Here is a 17,846-nt window from a genome sequence, read left to right as displayed (position 1 = left end):
AGCTTGGCCGTATTTATTTTGCCAGCAGTACTTTTGCTCTTTAATTTTCTTCCAAAAAAGCCAGCCAACACTAACATCTTTCAATGTGTTGTTCAAAAACACACAAATGCTACAAATCTAAAGAACAAACAAACAAAAAAAACAACACATTGTTCATTTTTACCCGAGTTGTTTGTATGTTATTGTCCTCGATGGCATGTTTTCATGATGGTGACAACCTCCCAGTCATCCAGGAGGTTCCTCACCAGCAGCTCCAGTCTGTCAGCATGCAGGCGGCACATTCTGGATGTGGGATGCCTCCACGCATACAAATATCCCATATGTTATATTCTGAACACATGCACATGCAGTGTAATATTTCAGGGCTGCTGCACTGTAGCAGAAGGAACATGAGGAATAAACAGCAGTTTTCCTGTCTTCAGTTAAAAATCTAATTTACTGTGTTACCGTAACAGACACAATCAGACACATATGAAAATAAAAGCACCATTTTTCACATTTAAGATTTTATTAAAAACAAAATAAAATTCAGACAGCTGGACTTACTCCAGAGGAGTTCATGGCCCACTCAATGACTACAAGGTGTCCAGATCATCATCCCTCCACCACCGTGCTGACAGCTGCTAGGAGGTGTTTGGTATAATATGCTGTTTGGTTTTTGTTCATTCTGATCAAACATGTCTATTTCGGTTTGGTCTGTCTAAAGGACATTGGGCCTCATTCGCCAATATCTTCTTACTAAAGTGAATAATCTTCCTTGGCATTGTGTTGACACATTATTCAGGTGTGGACTCACTAGTGTATGAAAACTAAGGTTGGACTTTGATAAATAAGACCATATTTTAGTTGCTCCTGTGTTGTTCATCTGAGGTTTTATCTAATTTTAAGACCTGATAAGGACCAGACTTTAAGAACTGAAAGTGTGTGTCCTTTCAGCATCATATAGTTGTATTTCCTGCTTAGCTGTTCGTTTAGTTTAAACTAAAACAATCCTAATAATTAATTCAGCATCTTATATGACAGCTATGTGCTTGCGGTGTCCCGGTGTGGCCTGAAGCCTCAACTTCAGCAAACTGATTTCACATTCTGCTTCCTGCTGGTTGCATCATCTCACCTTCAGGATGTAAAACATCTGGCTTTAATGTCCTCGCTCACAGGCTGGAAACAAAAAGCTTTTTGTGCTGGGATAAAGTGACGTCTTTGCTTTTTTGTTTTGTAATTTATTTTCATGCGAGAACAGAAACAGCCTTGGGGCGTCTCAGCGGTGTCCCAGGATGACCACGAGAAGCAGAAAACTCTCCGTCCACATCCCTCACATCGTCTCACCTTCGGGGTGCAAACTGGAGAAAAGATGAAGGAAGAATATGCCCGGAGCTGCTTTCCTTCAGACTCATCTATAAGAAGGATTTTGTATTGTGACAAAGTGGGATAGTGTGAGTCCGAAGTGAACTGAAAAGCAAACATCTGGATCAGCCTTCTGGCTACTGCTGGTCCAGACCTCATCATCCTCACTGACAGCTGAAGGCAGCATCGGGAGGCGGGTAGCACACTCAATACTCTCGCCTTGTTTTCCCAGACTCAGATTCAATAAGTCAGCAGACTGAGACGGAGGAAAACCCAGACTGCTTCTGTCGCAGCAGAACAAATGAACCCTGTTTGTTACCGAGACGGAAGCTGATCCATCTGTAGCTGTTAAAGCACTAAAAGTGTCAGTTAGTATTAAAATGATTTCAGAAACATTGATAGAAAATGATGGAAGAGATGCACCAGTTGACATGGATGTTAGCTGACATAGAGTTGTCATATGAGATTTAAGCTTTGACAAAAGAAGAGTGATCAGTTGCTCTTTGCTCTGCCGGCCAATCAGAGAAGAGGATTTTCCGTCTGCGGCTCGGATGAAGGAGGTGGATCAACCTGACAAACCACTGAGGTTTACATTACAACCTGCTTTAATATCTACAAATATGAATCTGTTCTTCCAGTTTTACTTTACACGATGTGAACATTTTAAATCTCAACATACAAACGTGGCATCTTCAGTTTTTGTTAAAGATCAGATCAGAATCCTCATCCATTTAATCAATATACTGTATTTTGATCAAAGCTCCGACTTATAACCCTACAAATGATATAAATTTCAATTTAATTTATTTTATTTATGATTAATTCAAGTCAGTCATTTATATTCCGGTTCCATTCAGTTCCATTCTGTCCACAGATGGAGCCAGGACATTTTCACGGGGGGTGGCCAGGATGGATTTGTGATTATTATTATACATGTCCCACTACACGGTGAGTCGGTGTAAAGTAAAACTCAGCTGCGACGTCATGCTGAGTTCCAGAAGAAAATCTTTCTCAGCATGGTGATGCTGCTGGGCTGCGACGACTCCAGAAACGGGAATCATAAATGTCAGCACCATCAAACGAGTCAGGAACTCTGAGTTATAGGTCGGAGGGTTACATAGTGCGACTTTAACAACAACAGTAATAATATTAATAAGTTTTACTTCATTCATCCCAATTAAGAAACTCAGCTCTGCTTTTAAACCATCTCTAGATGGACTACAGAGCAGTGGGCGGCCATGTCTCAGCACCTGGGCAGCAGATGGGAGGAGTTAAGGGCCTTGCAGGGGTTAACCTCTGTTGGCACACTGAGGACCTGAACCCGAGTTCTCCAGATTCAGACCACCTCTGTATCTACAAGGCTAGCACTCCCCCTGATATTTAGTTTCCACCAAGATCCACCCTGCACCTCTGCAATATGTAGAAAGCAGATAGTTGTGGAAGATGAAATAATATTTGGTGTATCTAGATTATTATTTTTTCCTTATTTGTGCAGATAAAGCAACAAGAAGCTTCCATTAAACAGCAGCAGCTCATTTTCCAGACGGCTGTACTGAGTTTTACTGCTTTGCTGAGAGGCGATGCTCAGCTTAGTTCAGAGTGATTAGCAGCGTTATGAGCTCATTCTATGAGCTAAATTAGCTTCTGTATTGTCTCCACTACTGACCACTGTCTTAAAATATTTTCTTTTTGCTTCACCTGTTTTTCTAATTTTTTAGTCAGAGACAGAAAACTTCTCAACATTTTGATAAAGTCACTCTCTCCTGTGTGTTTACATAAGATGGCAACTTGCAGCAAGACCAAGGGGATGGAGGTGAGACCATTTATGGGGTTCTGCTCCGGTCCAACCATTGCAAACTCTTCACATTGTCACGGCTCTGTAGCGAGTCAAAGTTGGCCGGCCCTCGGGGACCTGAGCATTTCCTGGCATGCCTGTTGGCGAGCGGTGCCTCTGATTATTGGTTGTTTGGTCGCATCGGACAGCTGCCGCTCTGGGGGGAGTCTCTGATGCATAGATATCTATACAAAGGCTAGATGTCTCATCCCCGCTGTTGGCCAATGAAGCCGCAGCTGGCAGCCATCTTACCACAGGGAGCTCGCTCACTCATAACACTGTTTTAATGGTGCATGAAATTTATAAATAACCATAACTTGCTCAATTTTATAGAGATTTTCAAAAGGTTTGGTTCGTTATAAATGCCAGAGATGCAGCTATGACAATGCATACTTATAACTAAAGATTCTTAAGCAAATCTTTAACCATGGGCTTTCATACAATAAACTGATAGGTGCATGAATATACACATGCACAAGATATGTTATATCAATATTTAAGTTACTCAGCATACAGAATGACATTATATATATATATATATATATATATATATATATATATATATATATATATATATATATATATATATATAATTTGAATTATTACATGTTTAAACATGTAATAACTGAAATTATTTTACTAGTAATATTTTGTATTATAACACATTATAATACTTTATTTGCATTCTCTTCAATGTCTATAAAATCTTGGACATAAAAGTGACATTTATTTGGGTAACAAAATAGGAACATGATTTACACATATGCATCCAGGAATGCAGCTTGTTGAAATCCCCACCCTGTACAGAGAACTACGCTATTGTGGAGACATACAAACAACCTAAAAAACATGTCTTGGCTAAAACCCTTCAAACAGGACTGTTTTGTTGAGCTTCTGGTGCATGTAGTTTTTCTGGAAGTTAAGTGGAGTCATCTTGACAATGTGGTGCAGCCTTAGTTTAAAAAACACACAAATAATGTCAGCAGCATATGGTGGTAACTGTCTATGCTGTACTGTGTGCAGCCGATGTGCTCCTTGAGCAAAAACACATCCTCCGAACCGATCCTCTTCTGTACCACGTACAGGACCTCCAGCAGTCTGAAGGGCTGTGATTGGCTGGAACTTGCTGATTCTTGTCAAATGAGCCGCTCTGCTGCTCTGATGAGCCCTCCTGTGCCTTCTGATGAAAAACACAACTATGCTGCATGTTTAAGTCATTTTTCATAAACAAAAGCTGCAATTTCAACATGATCAAGCATCCAGAATTATAGCCACGTTAATAAATTTCATAAGAAACCAAACCGTTTGAAAATCCGTCAAGATTTTAGTGAAATAGGAGTATTTATGTTTGTGCAGATCACTCACGTTCCCTTAGATTTAATAGATCCCACGAGAGAGCAACCCTGTGGTAAGATGGCCGTCGCGTGAGGTCGTTCGAAGCTCCGCCATAAAGCATCTAGCTTTTGTATAGATATCTATGCTCTGACGCGCCAATCATCTGAACACAGGTTGTGTTCACAGCTAAAGTGTCTGGAAACACCGTCGCAGCGCAGGAATGGTTCCACATGAAGACAAAAAAACATTGTGATTGGCTGTGATGAGATGCTGGAGGTGGCCACTAGGGTGGCCAGGATTGAGCTGGGGGTGGCCACTAGGGTGGCCAGGATTGAGCTGGGGGTGGCCACTTGCCCCTCCACCATTGATTCTGTCCATTCTTTTTAATTCAATTCAGTTAATTTCAGCTCAGCTGAGTTACATTTATTTCAATTATTTCATTAAATGAATTTCCATTCCATTCATTTCTATTCAATTCTTTTCCATTCCATTCCATACTCTTCATTTCATTTCAGTTCGGTCCCATTCTGTTATATTAATTTCCATTCCTATCAGAACCAGAACCAGGAAGGACGGCCATCTCCTTTAGCCAGTTGGGGTGTAGAGGACAGGAAGGAGGGTTGAACCAGCAGCATACCTCTACGATGTCAGATATTTCTATGTGGAGAGTAGAGTAAAAATTGGAAGGAGGGGTTCACGGCATCATGGGACGTCTCAATTTTTTCTAAAGGTGGCAAGAAGAAGAAGAAAGTCCGTGGCCTGGTTATTTCATACAGAGGTATCATGGAGAAAGCTCGTCCATGGTGGGGCAGGAGTTTGCACAAAGAGCGTTACTGCATATGTGAGGAGGAGCAGTGGCCTCATCAGCTGATTTGTTTTTAGTTTCGCCTCAGAGGAGCCAAAACAGCTGGAACCGGTAGCTAATCTACATTTACTGCCATCTTTTCCATCCCCTCTTCTCTGTTGCTTCTCATCGGCAACAAGCTCCCTCCTTCACGGTCGCCTGCTCGTCCACTCGCTCGGTCATCCACAGCCCGAGCTTCTCCACCAAGCTGGCTCTCAGGGTAAAATCCTGGTGACGGTTACCCTTGTGTTGTAAGTTTAAATACCAGTTCTGGTGAAACTCTCTGTTAACAATGATAGATGTCACAACTCTAAAATAAATATCTTAAAATGATGATGAACAATCATTACTGCTCGTTCTCTGGAGCAGCGTTTCAACCTTTGTCAGTCCTGTAACCTGTGATCATCCTAAACATGGTGTAAGAAACACTGAAATATTCATGTATATTTATTTTATTTATTTTATACTGTTCTGTTGATTTTATTATTGATAATTATTGTATGACAGTGTTTATTCTCTGATGTTTATCTGAAGTACCTTCTGCAGTACTCCATAGTGAGAACCACCGTTGTGTTATTATTAAACATTTAGATTTTTTTGTTTTTGTTTTTGCTCTTTTGAGCAATTTATTGTTAAACATTTTACTTTTTTATTTTGTTTTATTTTTGCTCTGTGGTGGAAGGAGAGAGAGAAAAAAGGAGAGTGGAAGGAGCTGGCTAAGAGAAATGAACTTTTTTCTTTAAAATGTAACATATTAAAATAACATGACATATTAGACTGAGCATTAGATGTAACATCACACTGGTTTATCATGCATGCATCTAGATATTAAATAATAATTTAGGTGCTCTACCGTGTACTACTCTCTATTGTCTACTGTAACATCTTTTTTATATTTGAAAAAATAAATCTTACACTCGTCTTTTAACTTGCATCCGATCTGGGCTCAGCCCAGGATGTCCTTTAAACCACCTTAAAGGCTGGAAACGCCGCTGAGGAAAAATTTAAATTCTGGTTGGAAACCAGTCAGTAATGTTGGCTGATTTTAGGACGGGGCTGTAAACACTCAGTAAAAAGGCTGACAGGGAAACAAGGATTCAGTGGGAACAATCAATGATGGAAACTGGTCTGATACTCAAACGATCGGATCGAATCGTCTTTTTTTGTTTTAAAACCCTCCTGAGTGAAGTGACCTGGAAGTATCTGAGCTGTGAAGAGAGCTGGTTAAATCCTCTAAATCTAATAAAAGGCCAATGATCTTTCAAACACCAGAGCATAAAAGAAAAGAGATAATTACATCCCATAATTCCTTACAGAATTCCATCTTTCACAGTGATTATATTTATCCAGCCGGATTATCTGGGAATCATGTCAACAAATAAGGTGACAGGAGGAGAGCGTAAGCTCACTTCTGTGCTGAGTATTCAGTTCTAAAACCATCCAATCAAATCGCACTGCACGCCGCGCATGCCGCTCCTCAGCTTCCATGCCACATCGCCATGGAAACCCACTCGGAGGAGGGAGGTATGAGTGGTGATCCCTGACAGGACTGAAGGGATGGGGGGGGGGGGGGGGGGGGGGGGGGGCAAGCAGGTGTCACCATGGTGATGCGGAGATGGAGGGATACTCCAGTGAGAGTGCAATGAGCAGCTGTTGCCATAGAGACGCACAATGCATGTCATCCAGTGTTCAGTGGATTAAAAGAGGTGTCTGTGATGCAGCAGCTTATTAATGTGCTATGTCTGCAAACGCTGACGCCACCACTCCCGACTGTTTGATTAGTCCCCTCATTACCGTCTGGAGACTGAATGATTCAGCTCAGACATCATGTTGCTGTTTTCATAGCTACAGTTTTTAAAGAAGACGGAATCTAGTTTTACTCTGTGATGTTTTGTGAGGGCACATTTTCCCTTCCCATCTGTAGAATCCTGGTTCCAGGGTTCTGGATGGGACCTTAACATCTAGAATCCTGGTTCCAGGGTTCTGGATGTGACCCTAACATCTAGAATCCTGGTTCCAGGGTTCTAGATGTGACCCTAACATCTAGAATCCTGGTTCCAGGGTTCTGGATGTGACCCTAACATCTAGAATCCTGGTTCCAGGGTTCTGGATGTGACCCTAACATGCTGCATGGAAATCTTACCTGAGATCTAATGATCATCCCAGCAGTGATACTCTGTGGTGATTTGTTATCATCTGAACACAGTATGCTGCGTCACATGTTAAAGTTGTCTCACAACTAGGTTAAGACCTTATCCAGGGAAGTCTTTGATGACTCGTTTTCTTTCTGGAAGAAAGTTCAGGGTAATGGTTTTTAGTTTCAGAACAGGAAGCTAATGGAAAACATAATGCACATAAATCTGAATGTAGCAAAGAGCAGCTTTTCAGTGTGACAGTTTTCTCTCTCGAGCCGATGCAGAGACACTTTTACACACTTTCATTACTTTCAGGATTGATGATTATAATGCTCGACTTTCTGGTGTAACGGCTGACACAGGGATGGCTGGACACAAGCGCAGGTTGCAGGTAAGATGATTTAATGAAGGTGGTCAGCAGAATGAAAGCACCAGCAAAGGCAAGACTAGACACTGAAAGAGGGTAAGCAGAAGGTATATATAGGGCTGTGTCCAGGTGAAGACTATTAGTCTGATGAGGGCCTGCAGGTGATCCTGATAATGACAGCTCCCGGTGCGTTGTGGGTGGTGTAGTCCAGTCCTAATACTCGGGAGATGAAGAGCGGGCCGGAGGAAGAGGTGCAGCCCTGACATCTGGTCTCCTGAAGACAACTATGGAAGCCCTGCAGCTCCTCCAGAACCAGCTAACAGGTTCTGATCCAGAACAGAAAGAGCGCACATATAAAACCTGCTTAAAAGTCTCAGTTTCAGATTTTAAGATGTTTTTTTTTACTGGTTTTTGAGATTGTTAATGTCCTTGGTCCTGAGTATTTATCTGAACTGCTTTTGTATTATGAGCTTGTGAGAACTTATGGACTTCAACCATAATCCAGGACAGAACTTTTTCTTATGGTCCACGTTCCTGCAGACCTGAGGACAGTAGAAACTAAACCAAACTAATCCCCCCTCATAACCTGGCTTTTTAATTGACTCAATTTAGCTTTTTAAAGTATTTTAAACATTATTTTATTCTATATTTTGTTGCATTTTGTTCTATTATAACATTTAGTATTTTTATCTTTGTTTATTTAAACTTTTCTTTTATTGTGTGCATGATTTCTGTGTGCATCTGAGAAACTGACAGACACTTTCTGGCTTTTTTTTATGTTATTTAAATAAAGATTTGCTAAAAAAAAAATTAAAAAAAATTAAGTGTTGTATAAATAAAGTTTCATTGATTGAACGATTGATCAGTAAACCAGGACGTAAAGCCAACCAGGCTGCAGAACAATGAAAAATTAGAAAAGTATTAATAAATAAATTATGAATCAATGAACAAATGATAAGCAAATAAAATTCATTCATTATCTGAACTGCTTAATCCATTAAATAAAATAATGAAAACATACATAAATTATAAATAAATGAACAAAAAATCCTTTAAAATTAATTAACTAATGGAAGATGGTTAAAAATGAGAATTTCAGCAGAGGGTAACTGTAACAGCAAAAACTTGTAAACCGTGTGGAAGGACGTCCAGCAGATGGTTCGCTTTGCTTCAGCAGCAGCAAAACTTTTATTATTGATAATAATGTCCCGTCTGCATGGGGGGGGGGGTTACTGTAAAAATGTTAGTTGATCTTGACTCAGAAGATGTAGTTATGGTTTTGATGCCTGCTGTCAGGTTTGAGCGGTCTGAGCATGTGCAGTGCAGGTTGTACCGGCGTGGAGCTCCCAGCTTGTTGCTTCAGCATTTATGTGTAAACTCTAACATGCAGAAAGTGGGGGAGGTTGTAAAGATGTCAGCGTGTGTCATGGTGGACTGAGTGTGTTCAGCTGGATGTTACATCTGCTGAATGGACACACTTCCACAGCTTGTCAGGTTTTTCCTGCAGAGTTCAAATATAAAGATGTACTTTTTAAATCATCTTTCAGCCAATGTTCATTTCTTTAATATTCTTTGACTCCTGCTGCGTCCTGCCGTCCTGCATGTCCACTAAGGATTAATGAGTGTGGCTGCAGGTATCACCACCCTTACTAGCCAAGGTCAGATTGCAGTGATTTCCAGTGCAGTCAGGCAGACTTCAGGCTTCTTTCTCTGTCTGAGTGAGGCCGGTCACAGCTGGTAGAGGATCAGATTGAGGAGAAGGTGTCCATTAATGGAGCTGATGTGTGACTGCTGAATGACTTTCACACCTTCAGAGAAGCCGTGCTTGCTGCTCGTTTCTGTTATTTTCTGGAAGGAAGACATCTCACCGCCTGTCTTCCTGTAAACTCCACTAAAAGACTGGTGACTCTGCCCTTCATCACCAAAATTAATCTGATTCTATGTTGTTTTGCCAGATCTGCAGTGGAGCTTTACAATAAGTAAGTATCCCAAGTTCTTCAACTTCATCGTGCAGGGAAGCTGCATGAAGGCAGAGCAGTTAGCTAGCTACTAGTACCGGGTGGTGAACTGGTTCACACCAGAGGACATTTCTTATTTTTTTCCTGTATGAATTTGTCTTCTACTGCAAACATTTCTTTAACAGCCTGAACAGTGTTGGGAACATTATGAAATGGGAAACTGTTTGAGGGGGGGCTTTTTCACTGCTTGTTGGAGAAGTTAAGTGGTGAAAACACCTATCACGTGGTTGACTCAAAGACTAAACGGTAAATCCACAATGATCCATGATAACAGCATTATTTATCTCATTTCCATCATGAAAAAGATCACTGCTATGTTGCTGAGAGACCAGACCACTATTTATACCTGTCTAATTTTAAACCAATCAGGAGCAGCCAAAGATAAACTAGTGGACAGAAAGTTTTATGTGTGTCTGAAAAGAAGAAAAATAATGATCCTGGATTTTTACATAGAAACAAATTTAGGTAAACAAGAAATGACTTGGAGTTTGGAGGGTTAACTCAGCAAAAGATAAAACATGAAATGAGAAACCCTGCGGCTTTAATCTGAGCTAAGGCCTGGTATTTTACCCCTTCCAACCAAGAATGGCAAACACCCGATTACCTTCCGTCTTATAAGATTATCCTATTAAATGATCATGTGGTCTGAGGTGTGTTACGAGCGAATTTGTCCTGATAATCGGCTCAGAAACGGGTCATGGCCGACAAGCGGAAGTATTAAACATGTTCAACATTTACGACCAAAAATTTTTGCGTGTGTGAGGAAAGGTGACGACTCCTGAGAAACTGTGTGGATTGTAACGTAGAACAGAATGTAACCAATCAGAGAGCGTACTGACTAGAGAACAAGGAAGGATATAGAGTCTGTTCTCACACCGTCTCCAGTCTGTTATTTTCTTCAGTTCTGGCTGTTTCTGTTAATATCACAAGACCACCATCATTCCCCCGTCTTGTATGTCCTCTTTCATGCTGGGTGTTGTGTTTTTCAGTTGTCGCCATGGTTCACGACAGATTTCCGGCTCGAAGGACTCGATTCTAGATCAGTTGCAGAACATTATTGGAGCCCACCGCACACATTATGATCATAACTGTTAAATGCCTGACTTTTTATCTTCACGTGTGAATCATCAGATTAAAAAAATCCTTATGTGTGTGCCAGGCCGTAGACCTCCCTGTCTTCTGTCTGCAATCTGATGAATATGTTTGATTTGCAGAGCACTGAGCAACTTGGCCGACCAGCGGTGTAAAACACAAGTTGAATCTCAATACAATATTGTATCAATTCAGTGGATAATGATGTGAAATGAAGCTGAATGATGGTAAAAAGGAAGTAAGTCAGTCAAGTCTTACCTGCTTCAGCACTGGATTCACTGAGCTCTCATCTATCTGAGGAAAACAGGACATCCTGCAGCATTTTTCTGTGACTGAAACAGACACAAAATCTTCTATATCTTACGCCCCAACGCTCCCGGTGCCGGAAAAAACAAATAAACACAGTATGGATTCACCTGTTCAGGTTCCAACGAGATTCGCTGAACCAGAAGCAGAGGAAGCAAAATTCTGCTTCTCGTCTGAAAAACATCATGAATTCTGTCTTAACTTTGCTGTCTGGCCTCCAAAATGTCGATCCACTGGATAAAAACACATTTACTGAAAGTCTCCATCTCCCAGAGTCCTTTAAGAGTAGTTTCCCATCCAGAATCACTGTTTTCTGCACGGTTACATGGATTTGCTTAAGGACTGGTGTTAGTCTTCTGTGTCCCAGATTTTTAACTCGTCATTGTTGATGATTGGTGAGATGGATGTAAAAATGGTGACATCTGCATAATTTTATAGGATTGCATGAGTAGAACGAGAAATTAATGGTGCAAATGAGCCGATCGAAACCGGAGTAACGTTATGCACAGATCCACCTGTTAGCAGCGTTTTCATCCACTTTTTAGCTGCTTCTAAATAAAATAGCATCCCAAAAGTAACACTCCACTACAGAAGAGGAGCTGGAGATGACTTTAAAGAAGGCGGGGCAGCGTTGTGTCCCAAAAATTCCCACAAATTCCTCATCCGATGACGAGGAAAAACACCTAGCTACTAAAACCTCTGTAACTTTGCTCTGTTTCACTTCAGCTCCATGAATCTTTGCACAGATAATGTCCACATGTTTCCAAAGGGGTTATTTACTATAAAATTCAAAAATTAAACTTAAGCATTTTTTCTTGTGTTGCATCCTTAATTACACCAACACAGCGGCATCCGCGGCAATACTTCCACCTCTGATGAAATCTGACAAGTATTAGCTTTGATACCAAGAGGGTTTACACAGGGTTTGTATTTGCAGAGAAAAGATCCAACGGGGCTAAAAACAGTAACATGAAGCTGAACAGAAACCAAAGAGACATAAAGATCTCCATCTTAGTCTTTTCTCTCCTTTCTTTTTCTTCTTTCTTTCCTGATTTCCTGTAAATTTGATCAGGAAATTGAATTTGGAAAAAACCAGGTGACTCTGGAGAGGAAGACCCTCCACTGCTGCAGTGCCACAGATTCAGACTGACGGTATGAGAGGATTTCTATAAAAGTGACGTCCTAACCATTAAATTAATCTGGTTCCTACTGGGTTGTGAGTTGTAGTTACCCTTTTATGGTGCATTAGTTTCCCTGTAAAAGAAAAAAAACTCACAGATCTCCCATTGTTGACCACAAACATCCATTAGAAGCGAACATGATGTGCTCACTGGTTGGTTTTTGTTTTAACCAGGAAAAAAACGGTTTGTTTACTTGAATGTAAATTCACCCACAAGACAAGGCTGATTTATTTTTAGGGCTGAAGGATCAATATTTAGTAGAAAACAGATAATCATCTCCTCTGCTGCAGCTAATCAGGGTTCCTGGAAGCGGAAAAAAAGCCCGACTTCTTCCCTGTTTGTCTTTCAGGATGGGAACATTGTTCCCAGACCTCCATCTTTGCTCGCTCTGATCTAAAGCAACTCAGTTAGAGCAGACCTTTGATGCTCATTACCAGCTATGCCGTTTTGTTGTTCAACTCCAGCAGAGCAGCGCTGCAGGAATCACAGTTCAGAGAAATCTTCATTAAGTTTAAACTTGATGCAGCCACATAGTTTTTACCTCCTGTCTGAGACAAGTGGTTTTTCTGTTAAAGGCCATTTTATTACCTGCACCAGCCCACCGAGGTCCACTGAGCCTCCTGCAACCGACTGTATACATTCCTATTAGCAACTGAGAAGTCAGCCAAATAAGATGAGGAGCAGCTGTTCAGGGCCCACCCCCATGCATGGGAAGCTGATGTCCAGCTGAAAATAGCTGTTTTACTTTGTGAATATTAAAGTGCACAAATGTAGAGTCACTTGCATGACTAAAATAAACAGAGGTGGTTGTTAACTGAGGAAAACATGAAGAAAGACCACACAAACTATTATATCCTGAGAAATACACCCACGTTATCAGGTCCAACTTGCTAGAACCAGGTTGGACCCCCTTTTCTCCTCAGAACTGTCTTAATAGTGATGGAAACGTTCCTCAGAGGTTTTACTCCATGTTGACATCACCTTTGCTGCAGATTCATGATGAGAATCTTCCGTTCCACCACTTCCCAAAGCTGCTCTACTGGACTGAGATCTGGGGCCTCATTTATAAAGCTGGCGTAGGAACAAAAACCGGCGTACACCAAATATAGTCAACTTTTAGGAATTATAAAAACCAAACTTGCCGGGACAATGTTCCTACCTCCAACTCTGACCCAGGCACACACAGAATCTGGGAAAACGGGAAATTGCGACACCAACGGTACAGAATAAAATCGAGGACATAATGAGGTGAAGAGTCTGCTGCCAACATTTACCAGTCATTAAAAGAAAATGTGAAAAGTAAGCTGCAGTAATTTATTCTGAGATCTATTAGCTTTCACTCAAGACAGTCTCCATTTCCTGCAAGTCCTTGTCCACATTGTTAATAGCGGTGATCGTGTCCCTCTGCACCTGCAGGACTTCCTCAGAGGACACGTCTGCTGCGGTGCTGCAAGTCTCTCCGATCACAGCTGCAGCCCTGCCAACCCACCTGGAGCCCCCACGAACTATAACAAAATATAATTTAACATTAAATAAACTGCTACCAAACTCAGATGTATCTGTACAAGCTTATTTTATACATTAAAACAAAATACTACATTACCGGCATCAATGTCATTTAGCAGACGCTTTTCTCCAAAACGATTTACTGTGGGCTGCAGCGTCTTGCCTAAGACACTAACTGGAAGGTGTTACTGTTCAGCCCTGTGGGATTTGAACTTTGATCTACCACACGGCAGACGGATGCTCTACTGACTGAGATATCCAGCCGCAACGTCTGATGCCTCTGAGGTGTCTTGCTTCTGACACTTGGATGTCAACATCTGCCACCTGCTGCTATTATTCTGCCTTTCAGACACCAGTGATGCCCACACTGTGCCCACCAATTAAACATTTTTACATTTTCCAGTGTGGTCCATCAGGATCTCTGTCTCACACCCCGAAGAATTCCACTTCTTAACTCCTTTTCCCTCCCGAGCAATCATGGAAATGATGTGATTAATATGTATTACAAGCGTCCACCTGATCATTTATAGCCACCGTGTGGGCACTCTTTGATAAATCTAAACGAAGAAGTGTGCAGCATTTCCTTTTTGCACAGCAGACATCACCTGTAGTTTGCTTTGCTACGCCCAGTTTGATAAATGAGGCCCCTGGTGACTGTGGAGGCCATTGGAGTCCATTGAACTCATCATCAGAAGATGCTCCACTGTGGTCATAAAGGGATGGACATGGTCAGCAACAATACTCAGGTAGGCTGTGGTGGTTAAACCAGGCCACGTTGGTACTAAAGGCCCAAAGTGGGCAAAGAAAATATCTCCCCACCATTACACCACCAGCACCCTGAAGAGTTGATCCAAGGCAGGATGGATCCATGTTTTCATGATGTTTCCACCAGATTCTGAGCCGAGCATCTGAATGTGGAGCTGAAATGGAGACTCATCAGACCAGCAACGTTTCTCCATCTTCTATTGTCCAGTGTTGGTGAGTGTGTGTGAATTGTAGCCTCAGTTTCCTGTTCTTAGCAGACAGGAGGCACCCGGTGTGGTCTTCTGCTGCTGTAGTCCATCTGCTTCAAGGTTGGACGTGTTGTGTGTTCAGTGATGCTGTCCTGCAGACCTTGGTTGGAACCAGTACTTATTGGACTTCCTGTTGTCTTTCTATCATCTCCAACCAGTCTGTCCATTCTCCTCTGACCTCTGACATCAACAAGACATTCTGGTCCAGACAACTGCAGCTCACTGGATATTTTCTCTTCTTCAGACCATTCTCTGTAAACCCTAGAGATGGTTGTGTGTAAAACAGATAAAAAAATCTCCATCTCCAAGCTGGAACTGCAAACTTGCTGCAACAAACAATCATCATCATTCTTTTGCACGTTTTGCACTGAGCTTCCTATGAATCACCACCAAGACCAAAATGGGAATTTTTTCTGTTTGTCTGTGAATGTACATTTACATTCCTCCATTTTCTAACTTTACTGGATACTGGAAACTCAGATCTGAAACTCAGGTTCTTCCCCAGCCATCAAGGCCATCAGTCAAGGCTGCTGTCCTGTTGTCCTTGTCAGAGAGTGGACAATACAACGCAAAGATAGAGCAAAATCCTGGACGATTTTGAAATTCCAACTGGACAAATTATTTTACCTTTCAAAAAGAGGACATGTCTGGTTAAAAGAGGACGTTTGGTCAGCCTAGATTTGCTCACACTGTGTATTATGTGTTGCTCTGTAAAGACAGATCAGCACAGCTTTTACATTGCTGGACCACATGGTCCAACAGAGTGACAGCTACACATTAGCGTCAGCTAGTCGAGGCGTTTTTGTGCTAATGAACAGAACTGCAGGCCGGCAGACGCTGAGTGCTTACACTGCCTTCTGCCAAGCCAGTAATGGCTTCCCCGGCCTCAAGGGCACTAAGGTGACAAATTACAGCCTTTGGCAGGCAAAGCCCTCGGAGATCCTGTCAGGCTCTGTGCTGATGACATGCAGTCAATGAAAAGGTCCTGCTGAATAACACCGCTATGGACAGAAACAAAGCCTGCAGAATTCTATCATGCTGAATTATATCTGACATGTTGAGGTTTCTGTCCATACTTAAGATAAACGAGTTTTCAAATTTATACAAATCTTTGTTAGATCATACTAATGAATGATGAATTGATAGGCAGGTAGGGCTGTGTTTCCTCACACACACACACACCCTTCAAACCTGAGACAAATGGAGCAGGTTGCTTATGAGGAGTGGACAAAATACCTGCTGAGAGGTGCAGAAGTCTCAATGACAGTTACAGGAATTGTTTGATTGCAGTGATTGTCTCAAAAGGTTGTGCAACAAAATATTAAGTTAAGGGTACCATCATTTTTGTCCAGGTCTGTTTCATGAGTTCATGTTTTTTAAATAATTATTTTGAGGCTTGGTTGAAAAGCAATGTCTGACTTTCATTGGTTGAATTTCATAGAATTTTTATTTATTATTACTTTTGTCAGATTCAAGTTATTTCTGTGACCATTGTGAGTTTTTCTTTCATTAACTGAAGGGTACCAACAATTTGGTCCACGTCTGTATATATATATATATATATATATATATATATATATATATATATATATATATATATATATATATATATATATATATATATTATACTGAACAGTTTTTCAATTACGGTGGCCGGGAAGTGCAAAACAATATTTACTACTTTTTCTACTTTAACATTGTCATGATGCACATTTACACCATAGAAACCATATTTATATTTACAAAACAAAAGTACAATGCTGAAACACTTTTACCAACAACAAAGCAACTTTACATTTACGTGACACACTTTTACAAGTTTACTGCAATCTAAGATGATTTACTGACCTGGAGAGCTCTTCACACACAGCCACCAGGTTGTATGAGAGGGCTTCTGCACCCTCATCTTCCAGGCAGGTCCCTGAGGTCCTGTGACCAGGGCCTGCTGATGGTTCCACTTAGCTTGAAGCAAATGAAACAGAGCTTTCTGTTCAGTGGTCCCCAGACTCTGGAACTGTTTTCTTTTTGACCTGAGATCAGTGAACTGTGGTTGCTTTTAAAACCCAGTTTAAAACACATCTTTTGAAATTAGCTTTTTATGAATTTTGTGTAATTTTTATTTGGCTCTTGTGAAGCACTTTATTTTATATATTGAAAGGTCCTGCATAAATAAAATTTTACTGACTTTGCTTACTTACATGTTAAAAAATGTGTTTTATATGTTTAAACTTGGTAATAAGACTGAGATTGAGCATCATCATGAAGACTTATTATTGATGTGAAGAGATAAATTGTTGTGGGTTGGTTTAATTTCTCCTTGTGATGGAAAAAAAATGGATGTTGGAGGCGATTTTCAAAGATGGCTGCTGGAACGGAGCCTCTGTTGCGATAATAGCCTCCCTCCTAATGTCACTGATGTCCTGAGATAGAGCTTCGCATTTATTTTAATTTCCTCCCCACTCACTTTCAGACAGCTGGTGGTAGTGACGCTCTCTGCCTCCAGGCGATGACAATAGCTCGTGGCTTTGGAAGTGGGTCAATACGTCTGGTTTCATAACTTCTATAAACAAACACAAATGGCTGCTCATTAAAAAGCCAGAGTGAGCGAGAGCCCCTCCTTCTTGTTTCCCGAGACGTTTAATAGCGTGGTTCTTCATCGTCACTTCATTTTTCTGATAATAACCTCCAAACAGGGCGTGAGAGTGACAGCTGATTGATGAATGAGTCCAGAGTGAGAGCGGCTGATTGATGAGTTAGTGGTGAACTTTGCAGTGAAAGGTCAAACAGACCGCCAGCAGAGGTGGGAAATCCAACTGCTTTTACTTGACTTACATGCATCATTCCTATCCCTCTTTTTCCTCAGTTCCTGAT

At 41.2% G+C, this 17,846-nt stretch overlaps 1 protein-coding gene and 1 long non-coding RNA gene across 2 annotated transcripts in view; one reads left to right on the top strand and one right to left on the bottom strand.

Moving 5' to 3' along the window:
* Positions 1 to 17,846, top strand: part of kcnq3 (potassium voltage-gated channel, KQT-like subfamily, member 3) — a 137,775-nt gene that overhangs the window by 77,195 nt on the left and 42,734 nt on the right. The gene's annotated exons all lie outside the window — the stretch shown is intronic.
* LOC121644498 lies at positions 3,827 to 4,658 on the bottom strand. The gene is made up of 2 exons (XR_006011282.1): positions 4,544 to 4,658; positions 3,827 to 4,358 (listed from the first exon to the last, which is right to left on the bottom strand). It is a non-coding gene; the product is annotated as an uncharacterized LOC121644498 (long non-coding RNA).

Source organism: Melanotaenia boesemani, chromosome 8, assembly GCF_017639745.1.
Source record: "Melanotaenia boesemani isolate fMelBoe1 chromosome 8, fMelBoe1.pri, whole genome shotgun sequence".
Lineage (NCBI taxonomy): Eukaryota > Metazoa > Chordata > Actinopteri > Atheriniformes > Melanotaeniidae > Melanotaenia > Melanotaenia boesemani.
This window is presented reverse-complemented; position numbering and strand designations above follow the sequence as displayed.